Below are 20,540 nucleotides of genomic sequence, written 5' to 3' on the forward strand. Positions count from 1 at the left end.
CTTTCTTGGAGGTGGGAAGAGCTTATAGTTAAGGGCCCATTATCAGGGAAAAGGATGCAGGAAGTCCAAAATATTTATATTTGTTCGTGGCACATGGACAGAAGATGGTTCTCAGGAAAAGGGCTTTCTGATTGATTGAAGACATGCTGGCGTATTTTAATAGCTTCTTCTGTCCAAGAGATAGCATCATCTTTGTCCTTATCGCTGCTCTGAAACTTACTTTAAACATTCTCCCATGCTCCTCCAATTAGATGCTTCACTCTCTTGGCTTCCTGTGTCCTCGCTGCAACTCATCTCATTTGTTTGCATTCTCATCTTTGTCAGCAGGTTGGGTGAAGAAGAGGCATATAACAGATAATTGAAGGGACATGCTTTGCAGCTTCAAATTCATCTGCATGGCATCCAGCCACAGCCACACGGTGATGGCGATAAAATGTGGATGTGGGAAACATCAGCTTCCACTTTGCAAAAGCTTAAGAGCCGGCAATTGATTGAATGGTATTACAGGGGATGATCGAGGGGAATCTTTTGGTTTTAAATGAAAGTCAATAACACCCAAATAGAAGATATATAGTCAGATCAAACACTTAGGCAGTGTCCCCTCACGGGAAATGTTTGGTTGTGCAGTAGTTTATTACTATCTAACCTTGCCTATGTCTCCTCTCGTGTGTTTGAATTGATGCTACCTTCACGTCATTCTGATGCAATTGTGAGCCTGACACTTTGGAGAAACTTTTCCTTACCATTTAGACACATGTCGCTGCCTCACATGAGCACAGTCAAGTCCTTGGTTCCAGTGTTTGAAATGTTGTTTGTTTCTAGTTTTGTACATATTTTATGTATGCATGACATTATAGTTTATATCTTATGCCCTTCTGTAGAAAGAAACAATTTTATTATATCTTTCTTGTAACGAATATGTCTAGATTGTTTCTTCCTATGGGGTGAACAGTTATTATTGTCTTTTTTTTTCTTTTTTTTCGGAGCTGGAACCCAGGGCCTTGTGCTCGCTAGGCAAGCGCCCTACTGCTGAGCTAAATCCCCAACCCCATTAATGTCTTCTTATCAAGTGAAAACAATTCTTACAAATACTATGAGATAAGTACTAGTAATAATCCCATTTTACAGATGTGAACATCTGTCACAGAGTAGAAATTACAAAGTCCATAGACAGAAAGCTTTGGAGCTGAGACAATGTCATTTCAGCTTGACTGTCAGAGCTCTGTTATTAGTTGATTTTTATAACCCTGTGTTTCACTGCATAATTCTTTAAATAATTGTTTTCATTAGATAAGCATGTGTTTTCATTCAACCATGAGCACAAGGGTATCACTGGGTATGAGGAAATTTCTAGAGAAAATAATGTGTTCCTTCTGCTTCTTTGTCAGAAGATACAGTTTTTTACTGGCCTTCAAGCGCTTTCCCTTCAGAGCATTCAGTCTCTCTGCACATGAATCTCTAGAAGTGGCTTGGAGAGTTTTCCCTCCTGCAGAGAGAATGGACGTTGTAAATTCTCCTCCTAGGAATGAGAAGATGAAGAGAATTAGAAGTGATATTCCTAAGGTGTTCTGCAGACCAACACACCAGACAGAAGACATGGATTAAGGTTACTGAAGGCAGATTACTAACGTGGCCTTGAAGGGGGCGGGGGCGGTGGAATGCACTCGATGGAATGTCTGTTGCTTTCTTTTCTACAAAAGAAGAAAGAATGAAAAAAAAAAGAGAGAAAAGAAAAAGAAACAACACACACACAGCATCGGATGAATTTTAGAGTTGCTGACAATTCAGAAACATGAAGGAACAAGGAGAGAAAAAAAGTGGACAATGTCCTGGACCAAAGTACGAAAGAGGTGTTTTGAGAAAGGGATGCCATAAGAAATAGCATAAGAGTCAGTAAATATTTGGGGAGAGATGGAGTGGGAATGGAGGGAGGGAAGGGAAGATGGAGAGACGGAGGGATTGTAGGAGACAAGCAGCATGATATCTCAGGCTTTAGGAAATAGATTGCTGGGGTTTACAAAAAGGGCAGGCCACATTCCAAGGTCAAGAAAGGCAAAAGTTCATGTGGCTCACCAGACAATCTTTGAAAAGTAGAAATCCTAACAATTTAATCACAAATGAGCGTACTAGAGAAGTGAATGCAGTATTGACATTTAGCAATGCAGCCACAAAGACTCACTCTCCAGACAGCATCCAGTTATAGGGCATCCGCAGAAATAGAAGGAAACCTGACTCAGCTAGAGGAGGGAGGGAAACATGGAGGAATGTCAAGTCGGCTGAGTACAATGTACATTTGAAAACACTGCTACAAGGGTTTGTAACTTCTGAAACTAACTTCATCTACACTTGCTTCCATAGATAGAACCCCTGACTAATATGAAAATGCTTTGCATGATACTTTCATAATATGTTTATCAGCAAGGAGAAATGTTTCCAAGAGTGACATGATAGAACAAGGACAATCTGGAGCTCAAGTCATGTGAGCTAAAAAACTGTAAAGAAAAACCCATTGGTTTGTACAGGGGTAAAGCATCGAGTGAATTAAATAGTAAAAGCCTGGAAGATCAAAGAGCATGAGAGTTGTAAGATTGGCTTGGAAAGGAGAATGATGAGAGGCTTATGAAATACCAACAGGTCATTGACCCTGATTTTAAGGGGAAATAGTGAGATTCCTTAATATTTACTGTTTACTAAAATACTGTCAAATTCTTGCTGGCTTTTAGAAACACTAACCATAATGCTTTGTGAGAACCTATGTAGAAATGTAGTGTTACTGGAACCAACTTTGACTTATTGCTAGCCACACATTCCCTTCCCAAATGAGGCGTATGGAGTGATAGGCAGGAAAGCTGAAGTTGAAGTATATCTTTGGTTTCAAAAGAAATTTATTGGACAGAATAATTTAAGTAATTCTGGGTCAGACAGAAAATGTTAAGTTGCATTAACTTATCCAAGATATGCTTCTATCCCACACTGATGGTTGAAAATTTTTTATTTAATCCTCAGTAGTCTTGTACTGTATTTCACCTGAACCAACAGGACAATTTTTTGTTCCCTGGAATTTAAGATAACACAATAGTGTCTTGACCTGTGTACTAGGGAGAGATGAACTCTTAGCTGGCCATTCTTGGATTCTGTGGTCTTTCGTGGCATGTTGTCCTCCTTTGTGTCTTAGTACTTTCGGTTTCATACACACTATTCTGCAGGGAGCAGATCAGGTGCTCCTAGTAAACTGTAGATATTCAATGATTCAGAACTGTCTGATGTCCCCACGGGATATGTGGCAGGAAGTAAACAACAGCATTTAGTCTTGCTAGTGCTGTTGACTATGATAGCAGACAGCAGAGCATTCATTGTTCATGCTCCTCTTTGCTGGGACCTTCTTATTGCCTTCTGCTCTACTCCAGTTCCTCCCTGTAGCTGATGATGAAGGTGGATTCCTGGACGGCAAGGTTTGAATTGATCCATCTTTTCCTAATTGCTATGGGGAGTGCGGGTTCCCTAAGTTCACAATTGCTGCGCTTCTGCAGAACACATGGTCCTCAGCTGAAGGAAACCATATCAAACGTGCCGGGAGCATAAGCCAGACTTTCAGAGGTAGGGAAAAACCAAATGACTGACTTACAGGAAATGCATAAGTCTACCCTTGACCTCCAAGTGAGAGCAATTACACACAGTGATTCGTTTTTATAAAGCTTTCTATGGGCTGAGGCTGAATCTAGACCACGTGTTTGTCTAGATCCTTGTTTTTCCTGCTCCACCTCTCTCTTCCTCAACCCTGTGATGACATCCTCTGAATCTTCTTACAGAGGTATATCTCTCCACATCTCTGACTCTAGGAAATTTGACATAAAGTATTCAGTCTTCCCCTTTATATAATGCCATGTTATTCATCCTTTTCTTCAGCTCTCATGAAAAATAATGTTTACCTTCAGCAAAATACAATATTGAGCCAATCCTGTTTATAGTCTGAAAGTAAATTTCAAACATCAACACTGAAGTTAGCTTTTGGTTCAGTTATTGCTTTCTGGTTGGGTTTGAAGAGTTACCTGAGAGGTTTATTGAAATTCAGATTTATGAGATTACTTTGAATTTGCAGAGCCTAGGCAGTGGTACTCTAAAGTCTGTATCTTGTTGGCTCTTAGATGCCTCCCTATGGATGGAATTGGAAATGATTGGGAAGGAATATGGCCACATTGCAGGCAAGGTTGCAGGTTTGATATATCTGAAGGCTATTGAACTGAGCATAAAAATATAAACATATAAATATAAAAATATACAAAGAGTTTTTCCAAGTTGAAGAATTCTGTTCTAGTCATATCGAGCCTCTTGAAGAAGCATTGCCAACATTTCCTCATTCTTGTCTTTTAAACATTGCTCAGGTTCAAGGTCAACTCAATTTCGAGAAGGAATGTGCATCTCAGGGCTACTGAGCAGAGCCTTCAATGCCAATTTAATGCAAGTACTCTTCATCCCGGAACACTAGAAGGTAGTTACTCATTTGTTTCTCTGACACTGTGACTTCTGTGACAAAGAGACAAGATACAGTCATAGAGCACAGGAAAACTGTGGTAGATAGCATCTTACCAGAAAAAAGAGGAATAAACAGAATTCCTCCCTTCTGGCAATAAACATCTTTAATGTTGTCACCTAATGGCTGCCAACATTGACCTAAGTAACTGTGGAAATACTAAATCAGGATATGATACTCTTCCTGTTTTCTGAAGATGAAGGTCAGATCTGGGCGTTCTTAGTGTAAGGCTTTCCCAGTCTGAGTCTCCCGACTGTCTTTCTCGTTCTTCTATGGCTCTTAGGAGAGAAACTCATAAAATGATGTATTTCATAAGGAAAATGTTGATTGCCTTCACCTAACATTTGATTGAATCTGATCCTAATTCCCTTGATGCTCCTCTTGCAGGCCAGACATAAAGCTTTGACTTCAAGCCACACACAAAACATGTGATTCCATATGGGCTTTTGCTGCATGGTAGCTGTTGAAGGCTTACGTGTGCCAGTTAAAGACAGCTTGAAGGTAACCACTTGAAAGTCAGCATCAAACAAAGGTAAGAAAATTAGACTGTTTTAGGCACCAGTGACTGCTAATAAACAGTGTACAGTGCTGTAGCCATAATGTCCCCCATTGAAACAGGGCCTCAGGAGCTCAAACCAAGTTGTTCTCTCCAGGAGAAATCAAACCTTGCATCTGGGCTCTCCAGCCTCCAAAATTCACATATCAGAAGGATGTGGGATTGTCAGCATGAGAAGGTGAAGCAGGCCAGGAATAATTTCCAGAGCTCTGCTTCCAGCTCCCTGATACCTCTCCACCTGGGTAAGCCATCTGAGCTGGGCATGATGACCCTGCCATCTGCTGCATCCCTCTGGGTAGCAGCCGGCCTTTTGCATAGGTTTTTCGCTGGAGGAGATCTGTTGGCAGCTCTGGGGACCTTCTGAACTCACCTGAGGAGGCTCCGAGGCCTCTGTGGAAGAATGTGTTTTAAGAACAAGATGAAAGGGAAATTAAAAAAAAAAGTACTTTCTGCTTTCCCTAGAGCAAGACCTTTTTTTTTTTTTTTACTACCAACTGTCTTTCAGGGGGCAAATGCAAGAAGTTGCATTCACAATGGTACTAAAACACAGGTGAGGAGCAAGTGCTATAGTTAAAAAAGTGCCACTCCCCATCTCCTAGTGACAAGGTGTAGGTCACTGTCAAAGCAGACTAAATTTGAGAAATCAATTCATAGCAATGTAATGGTGTCTATAAGAGAGCACATCATTTCTAATATTGCTTAGTGTAGACCTTTCTGTGTAAAATACATTTGTGTACATGTGCATCCAAATTCACACATAGGCACACTCATATTTCATGTATGTACACACGTGTGCTTCCATGCGTGTACAGTGAGCCTACATGTCTAAATGTCAGTGCTTTGTGACTGTGCATGTGAATATACAAGCACGTATTCGTGTACTTATGTCCATGTATAAGAATATGGAGGTGCAGATATTCCAAGTGCAGGTGAGCATGGGCTTTTTTATCTAACAGTCATGAACAAGTTGTTCTGCAAAGACCCCCGGCTTTTCCTGACCGCTGCACACACGGGACGTACAAGCATTCTGTTGGCTTTAAAGGAGACATGTATCACATACCTGATTTCTCTCTGTTTACTGGAGAGTTCAGACTTTGTCATTCACAGATCCAAATTACCTTTCCAGTTGATCTCCTTCCCTCCCACATCCACCCTCCAGAGCACGGGCATTATTCACTCTTCTTGTGCATGCCACGCTTCCGCGACTTTCCTTCTTTTCGATCCTTCACCTAGGATGTTTTTAATATGAGTGAAGTGCTAGTGGCTTTAACAAATACATTTCAAAATGCCAACACAATGGAGGTTTCTGTTTCCCTTGTGGCCAGCGATCCTTTAGGTATCCCTGTCAGCAGGAAGAACGGGAAGTGAGGGCGGACACTACCACGTCTTTATGCCAAAGATCCCCTATCGCTGTTATTCCGTCCATGGCGAAAAACAGCAGGACAGCATGGGGGCTGGGAAATATTAGTAAGGCAACAAGTGAACATAGTGCTTGTTGCCAAGCCTGACAACTGGAGTTTTGTCCCTGGAACCCAAGTGATAGAAGCTGTTCTCTGGCCTCCAATTGTATGTTGTGATATAAGCACATGCACACACATGCGCACGCACATACACACAGCTACTCCTTTGTTGACCACCATAGTTTCCTTAATGAAACATGTCTGGAGTAAGACAGTAGACTGTTCCAACTTGGAACCAAAGGCACAGAGCGGCTGCTGACCAGTCTGCCCAGTTTCAAGCTCTGCATGGGTAAGTTGCTCTTCTATTTGCCGAGCATACAGCTCAGCATAGGATAGATGGCATTCACCGTCTCTATTTGTTGAATAAATAAACAGATGAATTAATAAACCAACCAAACTGGTTGGTGGAGGAGATGATCATTTGTCTCTAGATAGTATGGAACTTGTTTTTCTCTCTTTTCCTGTCTTAACTGATGTGAGGTTTTCCGTTTGTCCTCTCGCTGAGCAGACAATAGCCTTGGTTCAGCGGTTGTAATGCTGGTTTATGTGTGTTGGGAAGTTCCCAAGACTTTTCAGAGCATTCTAATTCTCTTTGTCTTCTAAGGACTTCGGGACAGTTTCCTGCTTCCTCCCACTCCCTTGACTTCATGACTCATACAATCTATACTTATTCGTCATCCACAAGGAATCTAACAGGCACTTAGGATTGTGGGTATGGCAACAGTTCATGAAACACCCCAGAGAATGACAGGTTTATTAAACTAATGCCTCAACCGTACTTTCAGATTGATATGGCCTGAGAGGGTTCTTTCCTAGTAACCATCACAGCAGGCAAATCCAAGCTCACAGAGTGGTTCCGTGCCCATGATCTCATCTGGCTTCCTCACTAACCCGTTTGGTGATGGAGACTTAGGAATTTATCAGCTCATCTAGGATCAGAAAATCATGAACACTGCTTTGCATTTGGCCCCTCTGAAGTGAGCCCACAGTCATATTTGTCTTCACTGTAAACTGTGATCATGATTCTGCTAGGAGCTGAGTGATTATTCCTCTATCCCTCCCGCCTCCTTTTTCTTTTTGCCTGTGGTGAAACTCATGCAGAGGGATTCAGCGGCTACAAGAATTCTTCATTGGTTCACTCCTTTATCAAACATTTATGAAGCATATTTTATATTCTGTTCTAAGTGGTAGGACACAAAACCCTAAGCAGTATAGTTATGATCTTTGTCCCCTTTCGGCTTACTGTCTCATGGAAGGCAAGGGACGGAATTGAGAAAACAGAAGTCCAGATTCTACATTTGTTAGTGTGGCAGCAGCCTACCCCATTGCAAAGGGGAAAGGAGCCCATGGGTGTCACCTATCTGGGATTTTTGGCTATGGGCCAAGACTTAGAACCTATGGCATTATCATTTCTACTGTTTTGTTTCAAAGTTTCTGTACATTGAAAGGTGTGGTGCTACTGCTGCTGGTAGTGGCAGTGGGTGGGCAGTTTGAAAGGCAAATAGACAACTCAGATTCAGAGAGAAAGTTCTATTCTTATAAGAAATGAACCAGCAGCTCTGGGAACATATAATAATAGCATATATTTCCTCATTGATGCAAGTTCTATTTAAAGTACTTTACAGATATTAACTTATTTGATCCTCTCAACAATTCTGTATGATAAATGCCATCACTGTGTACATTTTACAGAAAGAATCCAAAGCACATAAAGACCAGGCAGGTTCCTGAAAGAGCTGTGGCTGGGTGTGTACTATCCCTTGAATTATTTGAGAGATGACTCAAGGGAAGTCCTGTGACAAAGTGTCCCTCAGTATTTCTCACCTGTAGAGTGGAGGATATTGGGCATTCTTCCTCATTGGTTTGCTTTTCATAGTACATGAGATTTTGCATCGTTCACTGCATAGCACACATAATGGCATCATCACTCAATGACTTTCACGGACACATGATTGTATATGTAAAGACGTAATACACATGGTTGCTATAGGCACTCAATAAACCGAGCTATTGTTAAATATAAAGATCATGGTTATTAATAGGTTGAGACAAAGTCATTGGTGATGAGTTAATCAAGTAAAATGAAAGGGGGCAGCAAAGATGTTCTGAGAAAGGGCACTTTGAAGGCAGGAAGGTAAAGCAAAATACGATATATTTACTTTGTGCTGCATTCTTCTATCTTGATTTAGGGTCCTATTCTGTTAGATCAGACTGAACCAAAACTCAGATTGAAGAAAAGGGTAGTCTCAAACTAGTGCTGATCCTCCTGCCTCAGCCTTCATCTGGATGTTGGGATTATAGAAAGTGTAATTACAGCCAGCATATTATTAGATGTAGGTATATCAGACAACAGTTGAGACATTCCATAGTTTATCATTTCTTTTCCTGGGAAATTTGGTGCTATCACCTCTGTTACCTGGTGTGATGCCTGATGGAAAAGCCAGGGTAATTGGTACATTTAGGATTTCCAGGGAGCCGATATATGTTTAGTTTACCCTTTGAGGGTGATGTGGTGATACTATTTAGTAGCATCTGTATAAACATGGTCGAATAAACATCCTCACGAGCACTCACAGAAACACTTACTCATTGCAGTAGCACTGTTGCTACTGAAGAGTAGGGCTGCACTTAAGGCTGGGTTCCCATATGTACAGTGTGGTCTCACAAGGATTACAATTACAACTCTGTGCTCACGACATCGTTAGACTTAGCAGCAAACAAGCTAAATTTTTTTACTTAAACTGGCAATTTGACCACTCCTGTTTATTTCAACTTTCTATATGAACTTCCATAAATGACAGAAAGATATAAATACAAAGCACCAGAGATCATGAGAGGAGCTGACAGAAGGTAAGTCATGTCCAGAAAGAGTTGCAAAGCAGCTAAATAAACGAGACTAGACTAAGTTGAGTAGAAAAGGTTGAGAATTATGTGTTCAAGAAATGGTATAAAAGCCAACATGCGACAATGTCTAACTCCCCTTACGTACTTCTTGGAGTCTGGCATTGGAGGTAGTCTGTGTTTTTGAAGGTAGGAATAGAGGTCTGAGTTCAGTGCTGGCTTGCTTACAGCTTTAAATCAAATGATAACACTCTTTATATATCCTCCTTCATCCAAGCATAAGACTAGAGATTTAGTTTCTGGGAATGTTGCCCCAGAGGATGTAGAATCTGTGCCATTAGGCAGAGCAGAGGGAGGGGAGGTGTCACCCAAACACAAGGGGATTAAGTGAGGGCTTCATGCTGGAAAAGAAACCTCCGACCCTTTCTCCATGTTCACCCCCACAGCACTAGCAGCAGCTCCTTTTCAGACAAGGGAGAAGAGTTTTTTCTTCAAGCAAAGGAGCCACTCAAGAGTAAAAGGAAATAGAGATTTGGGAGGATTTCTACAACCTTGGCAGTCAGCAGAAACAACTTCTCAACTCAGTGTCCTTTACTGAAGCTCACTCTTGAACAAGTCCCACCCATGTGCACAGATGACTTCAACCGGTTCTTAAATCCTTGCTGGAAAAAGAAAAGGACCAAGAGATAAAGCCATAGTGCAAAAGATATCAAAACAAACAAAGGAAGTCAGGAAGGGGACAGGTAATGAGAAGATTGGATTAATGTTGCAGACATTTCAGAGATGTGTATTTGGCATTCTACAGAGAGGCAAGAGAAGGCCCTCAGCACAGGGCGTGAGTCATATTCATGGTGCCATATTCAGAGAATGAGCTCTTAGCATTTATTCTTTAAAGTAGAAACAGATATTAAAAGTTCAATGCCAGGATGAGTGATATAATTGAGAAGATACTTTAGAAGAAAATAAAAAAGTGAAAAGTCAAAACCAAAATAAAATACAGGAGAGGGTAGGTGAGCCATAAAATTATTCTAGAAGTTCTCATCTTTTTTCTTTCTTTTATTATTTTAGAAAAATGAGAAGAAAGAGTAGAAGAAAAAGGGAGAAGACATGGAAGGGAGGGAGAGGTAATGAAGAAGAAAAAGATAGGAGAGAAAATAAACTATCAAAAATATAGTAAAAGAACATTCTTAATAGCCAAAGCACAATGATACTCAGTTAAAATATTTATTTTTATTTTGTAGATGTGTTTGCTTGCATGTGTGTCTATGTTCCACATGCATACCTGCTGCCTGTGGAGGCCAGAAGATGGCATCAGATCCCTGGGGACTGGAGTGGCATATGGTTGTGCACTCTCATGTGAGTGGTTGAAATCGAAGTTGGGTCCTCTGGATGGGCAGCTCTTAACCATTGAACCATTGATCTAGTCCTGGATAATAGCATCTACCAGCCTTGGCAAGTCTTCACTAGCCTGTAGAGGAGGTCATACAAATATAAAATGTCTAGAACATTATTCTGTAAAATTCAGAGTAACAGAGTTAAAGAGAAAAACTCCAAGAAGATGAGGGAGGCAGAGAGATAGAGAGAAAGAGAGAAATAAGCAAATGACTAGATCACAAGGTCACAAAGAAACAAAGGAGGAGGTACAGAAATAGCTTCAGTCTTTTGAGGGTCATTTTCCCAAGCCCCATGACCATGAGAATCCCAAGGAAAAAGGAAATGACTGTAGAAAGTCATCCTCACCAAACCTACTAATCACAGAATGTAAGAAAGCCCAGTCAAGTGAAGTCTCAAAATCTTAGTCCTAAGTACTGTTTTTTGGAAGCATTCCAGAAAGACAACAGAAGTCTTGAGGTCAGCCCTGCGGAGTGTCCTGTAGGATCTTGGGATGCATCAGGCTGGAGGAGCTTCAAGGTCAACTGAGCACACAAAACATTGTAAGGAAGCCAGTTTGTATCTATCACTGCTGAAGAGCAAGTGGATTGCACATAGGCAAAAGAAGAGTCTGCCCTAGGGTCTATGAGCAGGATGAGCTGAGCTGGGGGCTAAGTTGTAAATCCTCGGAGGAAAGAAGCATAACGTACTAGTAGTTCTTTTTCCTCAACTGACCTGCTTTGTTGTCACCAAGAACATTGGAGTGCTGACCAGATGATTTGGAGAAGGCATCTTTAATTCTAATCTTCAATGAGCTAAGAGGGGTCTTCAGGTCTTTGTGATTTCATGTTATGGATAGTTGTTGAGGATCCAGAGTTAGAACTCTGCTTTTGGACACAGATGATTTAGCCTGCTTGTATAGACACAAGCCAGAGTGAAACCCAGTACTGTGCAACACCCAGACTTTGACATAATGGAATATTCGAAGATACAGCTAACTAAAAGACTGATTTTAAAAATTTGCATCTTTTGCGGGACTACAGGAGTCCTCTGTGACCCCTCCCCACACCACCGTGCATCCCAGCTGTACCTTCTCACCAGCAACTCTAGAGCTTCCCATGAGTCAAATTTAAATTTCTCCCCAGAGCCAAGCCTAGGAGTCTCTCCTATAGCAAGCACCACCTTGGTCTTCAAAACTCCTTGTTTCCAATGAGCATTAAGCTCATTTTCTTGGTTTACTCCCCTGTAAAGGCCTTTGCTAAGAAAGCCAAGAGTTGAAGCCAACCCATCTCTGAAAAGCCCATTTTCTGTTCTTCTTTCCTTTAGGACTCCATGTCTTTCTGTGCATCTTCTTTCTGTAGCCTCTTAACCACACAAGAAGACGGAATGTTCCTCAGAGGACAGGGAAAACAGTGGCTACTCCTAGGAAGCCCAAACTGCTTTGTATAAAGACAAAGTGTACACAGAATCTAAACATCCACTTATTAAGAAGTCCTGCCGCTGACAGGTGGGGACATTGTCCCTTAGGGGCTCTAGGGGTGTGCTAGTTTTTAGGCCAGTTCATGTGTTTAGAGATGAGCTCCTCTAAGGGAGGAGCTCTGCCAGTCTGCAAAACTACTGAGAGCTATTGTCTTATTTTCTGCATCCTGAAACAATGAAGGCAAGCACTTTACCTCCAGAAAATATGCCGATTGAAATATCATCTTTGGGAAGTCTGTTCTAAAGACACTAATTGATATTGTTTGAAGAAGTGTAAGCGTCTGTCATGAAAACCATTTTAACAGCGGGCTTGTTTTCTTCTTTAGTTTGTTTAACTTGGCAGAGTGTTTCCTCCCCCCTTAGAAAACCTCCTATTTTGATTTATGAATGTTTTCACATTTTTAAGATTCTCCAAACCGTTGTTTCACCTGTACGTAGAGAGATAGCTTGTTTGGCTAACTGCCTGTGTGACTCTATGCCAGGCAATGAATAATACCATGTTCAATACTCTAAATTTGTGTTCCAAATTCTGAATTTCCAATGAGCTGCATGGAACACTACTGATAAGTGGCTGATTTTCCCTGCAAGGATTGTCTTATTTTAAACTTCAAATTTAGTTGCCTTACTGTATGCAAGGTAATTTTGAATGGATTTTAGAATGAGGCTAAAGACTATTCATACTTTTCCAAACCTAGGAAGTGGAAGAAGTGAGCTAATGAAGGAGGTCATCTTATCTTAGAGGACTTAAATCTTCACAGCGGCATCTGGAGCCTCTCTTTCTTTCCCAGTGCTGCTACCCAAACTTTAATCGAAACCCTGAGTACACAGTATTATTGCAGTTGCTGGCATTCTTCTCAAGGAATTTCTATATGTTAAAAAATAAAAGTGTTCTGGAGAACACAGAACTTGAGCTGAGGCTGTAATATAGAACAGGGAGACCAGCTATTCCTTCTGCATTAAATAAAACTGAATTAGAAATTTAAACATTGGCCTTAGTAAGAGATCTCTGTCTGCCTTTTCTTCCTCTGAGGGGCTCCCACCCCGGCAGGCCATGATATAGGTACCAGAACAGTATCAAAAATCTCCTAACGTTTTCCAGAAGAAGGGAAAGGGAGGAAGGTCAATAGTTACTTCTAAGATGCTGCCTGTAACTGTTCCTAGTTTCTTTGTCAATGTGAGAAACATTAATTTCTCTCTTATTTTCATTTTGCATCTAACACAATGCCTGACTGGACCAGAGCACAGACCATCCAGCTACAGAGTAGATAGTTTGAGAACAGAGTTTAAGTAATTCTCACTGGCTTTGGCTTACCAGGTCACTACCTACTCCTGCATGTCTCTACAGAATTGTCAAACATTTTAAGTCAACACCTGGGTCATTGATTATTGTTTAAAGGATGAAATGTTTCTTGTTTAAACTATGCCCAATGTCATTAGCTTGACTTCATACACTACCCAGCTTGACTTAAAGGTGTACAAGATGAGCTTTTAATGGAGTTGGTGACCATTATTTTGTGACAAAGATTGTATTAAAGGTTCGATAATTTTGATAGAAAGATTCTTTCATCCAGTCTGTGCCTGAACACTGAAAGATATCTGTATTTCATCAGAGGGGTAGAATGAAACTTCTAATAGCATTTAATAACTCCAAGACTGGGAGAAAAAAATGACAATACCCGTCAAACAAGCTGCCAATCAGAGTACTACTCATTGGTTAGATTAGAGGAGTCCATTAGTGCTTCCATGCATGCTGAGATGAGCCCAATTCACAGGCTTCTGCTCCCAAGCTAATTGGTTGGATGTACTTGATATTGCCCCTTCTGGTAAGAGCAAGAATAGATAAAGAGAAATAAATGGGAGCAAAAGACCACATCACATTTTGTGCTGACCCAGAACATGGAAGATAGGCAGGAGACAGATGGACACGGACACAGAGTCTGCCATGAACTTACTGAGTAAAGGTCACAATGGCCCAGTTTCCTTTTGCCCTCATTTTGAGGAACAGATTATATAACACAGACTAATGAAATAAAAGAATAAGCTACTAATTTTGAAAAAGAGTGTTAACATCTTTGTTCACGTTCATCCAGGAACAGACCTGTCAAGGAAATTACAGATTTGCACAGAAATATAGGCAGTATAACAAGAGTCAGTGGCATGAAAAGCTTCTGATGGAAAGTGCTTGTGAGATTCAGAATCAGCGCTGGGACAAATATCTCTAAGGGTTCAACAGGAATGGTGCTGGCCTTGTCTAGTATGTAGTTGTTTTCTGTAGACTAGGACATACAGAGTTTGCAGCAAACACGGAGGAGAGGAAAGGTGGAACTTAAAATACCTGCTGTTCTAGTCTTAATTTAGTTATATATTGTAAGCAGAGACCCACAAGTCTTTGGCTTAAACATGGGTTGTGACAAGAATTCATTTATTCTTCCAAAGTTTGGCTAAAGAAAGCACCTAGCCTGTGTCAGAGGTCATGCCTGATATTCATTAAGTGAGACAGAAACAAACAGGGTACAGCCTTAGAGCTTAAAGAGCTTATATCAATGAGTGGAGCTTACTGGGTTGGGTGTTATGCACAGGAGGAAGACAGCTTGGAGGGTACAACTGTCTTAGAGATCTATGGTCAAAGTCAAAGCACTGCGGGAAGGTGGAGCAGAGATCAATAGCACTGTGAAAACCTGGCTTAAATACCTGTTGAGAGTTCTTCTAGGGGCTATTGACTACACACACACACGCACACACACACACACACATATGCTTACACACACACATTCACACACACACACATTCACACACACACACATTCACACACATACACACACACACACACATACACACACACTCTCTCTCACACACAGAGGCACCTATAAACCCCCTTTTTTTAGCCAGTTAGAATTGCAAGACTTCACACCAAAAGATTCCTCACCAAATCAGTTAGAAAAGAGAATGGCCAGAAGTTTAAATGTTTAAGGATGACAAATTACAAAATAGAACACAACTAAAAACTAAAGTAAAAAGGATTTAAGCACGGAACCACTCTAAGGAGTGAGTATTGCTTACACTATTGCCCTTCATCAACTGGCAACTCGTCAATTATAGCTAACAGAGCTAATTCAAATTGCCCAGTAGTGTAAGTCCTATGCTGTAATGAAAAGACACTTGTAAAGAAACCCTCTGTGTTTAAACCAGAAACATAATAACATGATAGAACAGCCCTATAAAGATTCCATTTTGGAACAAAATTTTTAAATGCTGAATTTTATGAAAATAGTTAAGAATCAGAGATCTTTATTTTGTTGACTCGTGTGTGTGTGTGTGTGTGTGTGTGTGTGTGTGTGTGTTGCTATATGAATGTCACTGAATTCTTCCAGAAGTTATGGGACAGTATTCTACTCTTGTTTCCCACCTTTCTCCTATCTGAAGTAGAGTGTCTTTTGATATCTCTTTTACTGTGCTACGTCCTCTGAATAGCTGATCCATGAGTTTCAAGACTCTTTTTCTGTTTCCATCTCCCATCTTGCTACAAACATGCTGTGATTCCTGGTGTGTGCTAACACAGCATTCTTCTGACATGGATTCTTTGAATCTGAACTGAGGCTGTTGGCTTGCTGGGTGACTGCCTTTAAACACTGAGCTATTGCTCCAACAAAGGTTTTGTGGAAAATGATAAAAAGTAAGATCACTTTTTAATGTTGTCTTGCCCCCAAGGAAGTGAAAACTTGGACAAGCCTACTGTAGTGATGTAGAATATTCAGGACAGTGTGTAGAACACCAAATAGAATTCTCAATCCAAGAGAAGTCTTCCTTTTAGAACAAGAAGCAAGGTATGTGAAGGGAGTTTGGTGCAAAACACACTTGCAGTCTGTTACCATCATAGCTGGGTTACATTATGGAGTTTCTACTCTCAGAGATGGCAGTGAACAGGATGTGGTCTTCCACACAGGACAGTCTGTGGACAGTCCTGACTGACAAAGAGAACTACACTCCCTATTTTCTCCATTGGTGGAAATCTTCTTTGTACTAGAGGTAATAGAAGAATCCAGCAGTAGCAAAGATTAGCAAGTTGTGCAGATGAAAAGTGTGGCCAGAGAATATAAAATGACAAGTCTCCAGGAATAGTAACTTTTATTCTAAGAGATTCAAACGTTATGGTTAAATTCAGAAGAATGATGCAAAAGTGGAAGAAATGGTGGAAGACTTTTAAAGTTTCAAATAGGTAGGAAATTAGATTCTACATCTTAAAGGGACATATTTGCATTCAGAACACCTGATCCAAAGCCTCAGGAAACACTAGATTGGATTATTCAGTGCTGGATTTAAGAGTATTAGAAGCAAAATGGGTGATAACTTGGAATTCCCACCACAACACCAGATTCTTCTTATTGCTATTATTTTCCAATATGTTTATTAAATCACAAAATATAATGAAGGACGATCTTTAGAAAGGGCTTTCACAGATCTTGAATGCAATTTTGATGGGTAAGTGAGGGACTATGATGAGAGCTGGCTTTGATTGAAAAACTGTCACCGAAGTACAGTTACCAGATGAATACAAGAATCAGAAAAGGCATGCAATGTGTATCTGGGTTTTCCCACTTTTCTGAGTACCATCAAAGAGCATGCCCAAAAATTTCAAGTAACAAGAGACATGAACTAGGCCTTTGTATAAAAAGAGACACAATTAATAGCAAACCAAATAGCGACCAAATGGAATGATAGCAAATCTATTAAGACTGAAGATAAACAAGTTTGGATTTAATTGGACATAATTCATGTTGTTATAGTGCACAGGAATTTGAAACTAATTGATTTAGATTGGTCCATCAGGAAGTCTTACAATACTATAAGCATGGGTCAGTTCATTATTCTATAGCCCAGGCTGGCCTAGAACTCATGATCCTCCTGCCTCTGTGACCTACTTGCAGAGATTATAGACATACCATATCATGCCTGGCTTAGGAACTTATTCCTGGTGTTTAGCAGTTGACCCATCTACTTTATAAAATGTTAGGTTGCAAGTCATTAGCTGTTGGGTCGAGTGTCTTTAGGAGTGCTAAGTATATGTAGTGGGCCTCCTTCACTGAAAAGACATGTAAATATTCAGAATCCTAGAAAGAGTTCGAGGTCACAATTCAAAGAAATCTATACTGTGGGAAGGGAGGTGGAGGGAAATTCATGCAGAGAAAATGCAGCAGAAGTTCACCTGCACATCAGGAACTGAACTGGACTGGAGTCAGTACAGTCACAACTATACTGGAACTTCTATCCATGAATAAAAGCAGAAGGAAGTAGGAGTAGGGGTTTGGATGCAGCTCAGTTGGTAGAGTCCTTGTCCAGCATGCATGAAGAAGAAGCCTGAGTTTGACCACCAACACCTCATAAAAGTGGGTATGGTGGGAGTTGCCTGCAATCAAGCCATCAGGAGTCAGTAAACCCAGAAGTTCAAGGTCCTCCTCACTGGCATAGGAAATTTGAAATCAGTCTGGACTATGAGATCCTGCCTCAAGAAAAGGTCTTAGCAATTGGCCAAAGATCCAACAGTTTTGTTGTGCTTTGGGAAGACCCTACTTTAGGATTTCCAGTGAGAATCAGCAGCATTCACAAATCTTTCTGTTGGCAAACAAACTAGATTCCACTGGGAACTGTCTTCTTTGCTGTGTGTTCTTGGTGGGACTAAAGATCAGGCCTACTTATCTTTCACTGTTGGGTATGAGCATGTGACCCACATTGTTGACAGGACTCAAAGTAGACTTGACATGTGAAGAGAGTAGGATTTGAGAATGAGAGAGCAGAGTAGAGGCAACTTCACCTCATTTTGTTGTGGGTCTGACTGTTCTGAGCCTGGTTCTGCTGTTTTGATTATTCAGCCTTCTAAGGAAGTGACTTTCTGCCAGAAGAAAAGACACTTAGTCACATTTCAAGCTCTAAACATGCTAGGAATGGAAACAGACCTCACGTTCCTTTCCAAAAAAAAAGTCTGACCTCTTCTCTGGGCATTGTGGAAAACAACGTCTGGCACTCCATTCCCACTAAATCATCTGGACACACTTGTACATCATCATCAATGGCGCTGAGTGAGAAGTGATTAGTTTCTATGCAGCACTCTGACTTTCTTATGCATTAAGCCAGATCCAAGGGGCCTCTTACAATAAAATTATTCATGCTCTAAGGTCAACGTAAATTGCTTTTCTCAAGTGTGAGAGGAAAGTCTGGAGATACTGGTGATGGCTGACTGTACTCACAGTTTGTTGAATGCTGGTGGAAGCAGGTCTTGGTGGCATTGCCCTGGGGCTCCAACCTCCTTGCTGACTAGTTTATTTTGCTATTTATCCTTCTCTCTCCTCTCGTCCACTTTTCCACCCCCTCCACCATTGCACAATTCTTCCCTTGTTTGCTTATTTATTTGGACACATCATTAGCCAAGTGAAGCCAAGATTTTGGCTTCAAAATCACATGGAATCATGTACCTGGCGGTTCTCACACTTCTACTCCCTCCTCCCAGGTGCTACACTGGCTGCTTTCAACAGTGTAAAGAAGCCATCGGATTGTTGTTGTTGTTGTTACAATGCCATGACACCCGAGCAAGAATGCTTGTAGAAATCTAAATTTTATCTAGAGACAAAGCTTCACAGTCCAATCTTGATGCCATACAATTGGGCCATGGTATTTGAGCTTGTTGTAAAAATTACTTCTCCTCACGTTCTAATATATTACTCTCAAAAGCACATGTTTCAAAACGTATACACACACAAAGAAATAATAGGTGATTCATGTAATGTGAATATTTATGAAGATACTGCCTGTCATAGTTCCAAGAAAAATATGTTGAATCAAGGACATTTTTCAGATGCAGATGCTTTGATGATCCCTTAGTATATGTGAGATGGGAAAGAAGTCTGGCCTCTTCAGTGATGGGGCTCACTTTCCTAGCTGGATGGACAAACGGACTATGATTATATATCAGTGGTCATTATAAAGGAATAGAATGTCCAGTGCCATGTGGGTATAGATGCAGGGCTCCTGTCAGCCTAGGAGGAATATTCTGGAACTGGAAGGATTCCTTAGGTGAAGGAGTGGGTAGGCACAGCAGTCATTGAGTGTGTGGATGTCACTGTCCTTTCTTTGTCCTGCTTTGCTCTTGTATCCCGCTTGAGATCTGGAAAGGTTGTATATTTTTTACACTGTAAAATACATGTGAGACAGAAAGAATCTCTTTTTGTCAGTTTTCTGAATCATAGAATAATTCATTTTTCCCCAGGAACATTCTCTTCTTAGCTTGAATTTATATCTTTCCCTAATTGATCTGTTTTGTAAATTTTGGTTACTATGACAATAAATTGATTCACTTCAAAAGCTATTAACAGCATATTGTCTCCTCTATTTTCTTTGTTGGGAATACTACAATAGGCAAAATGTCAGCAATAACCAGAAAATTCCAGGGACAGGGGAAAATGGTACATGAGTTTGGCAAGATATGATACATTCTGTTTCATTAAACATTCTAGAATTTAATTTCTGATGAGTAAATGAGTCCTATTAATTTATTTCACTTGAAAAACCAGAGGAGTAGGCTTAAGGATGATAACCTTTATTTGATTATCTCCTAATTTTATTCATCATTTCAAATCAATATTTATTGAACTCCTACTATGAGTCAAGAACTATGCTGAACACTAGGAATAAAAGATGAATTAGGTGAAGTATCTGCCTCGTAAATAAACTTTAAGCCTGAATTTTATAGGCAGTAAAGTCAGAAGATTGTGATGGCGCTGATGGCAGTGAGGTTTTCTGTGCCTTAAACACCAGGAAAAGGCAGCAAGGCCACACACGAGCAAGAAACACTTCAATGTACATCCTGTTTCCTTAGAAACAGTGCCATAGAGTAGCTCCCATAACAGTGTCTTACCACCAGCGGGAAGTGCTTCTCCCTGAGAAGAGGGTGACAATGAATTGGAAGCCGAGACTTTTATGACTCAGTTAAGATCTAGTTTGACTTTGAGTTTCGGCTGTTTCTACATACATTCCAACCCTGTCAGCAGTGTACTGATGAACAAACCCATTCTCTTTTGAGATACTAATCACAGTACCTCTTACAAAGATGAAATGGATTAATATTTGTAACGGTCGTGCATAGAGTAGCACAGAGAAAGTGGATATGTGTGTGCACAAACTAAACTAAGTAAGCACTGTGCACAAAAGACAATAATAAGCCATTTGGAGGAGGCAGTGAAGTCTAAACCCCTGTTAATTGGAACTAATCATTCTGAGGAAGAATATACACTTACTGCAATCTTTTTAGATC

General features: G+C 40.6%; 1 long non-coding RNA gene across 1 annotated transcript in view; it reads left to right on the top strand.

Annotated features, from left to right (window-relative positions):
• The first annotated feature begins 327 nt into the window (after nt 1-327).
• LOC103692893 (uncharacterized) overlaps nt 328-20,540 on the top strand; it is a 26,166-nt gene continuing 5,953 nt past the window's right edge. Inside the window, exons 1-7 of the long non-coding RNA XR_015624766.1 lie at nt 328-498; nt 1,524-1,606; nt 4,383-4,489; nt 4,919-5,063; nt 9,835-10,131; nt 10,457-10,512; nt 10,630-10,744. This is a non-coding gene — a long non-coding RNA (uncharacterized LOC103692893). The remainder of the gene's footprint in view (nt 499-1,523; nt 1,607-4,382; nt 4,490-4,918; nt 5,064-9,834; nt 10,132-10,456; nt 10,513-10,629; nt 10,745-20,540) is intronic.

This window comes from Rattus norvegicus, chromosome 7, assembly GCF_021556685.1.
Source record: "Rattus norvegicus strain SHRSP/BbbUtx chromosome 7, alternate assembly SHRSP_T2T, whole genome shotgun sequence".
NCBI lineage: Eukaryota > Metazoa > Chordata > Mammalia > Rodentia > Muridae > Rattus > Rattus norvegicus.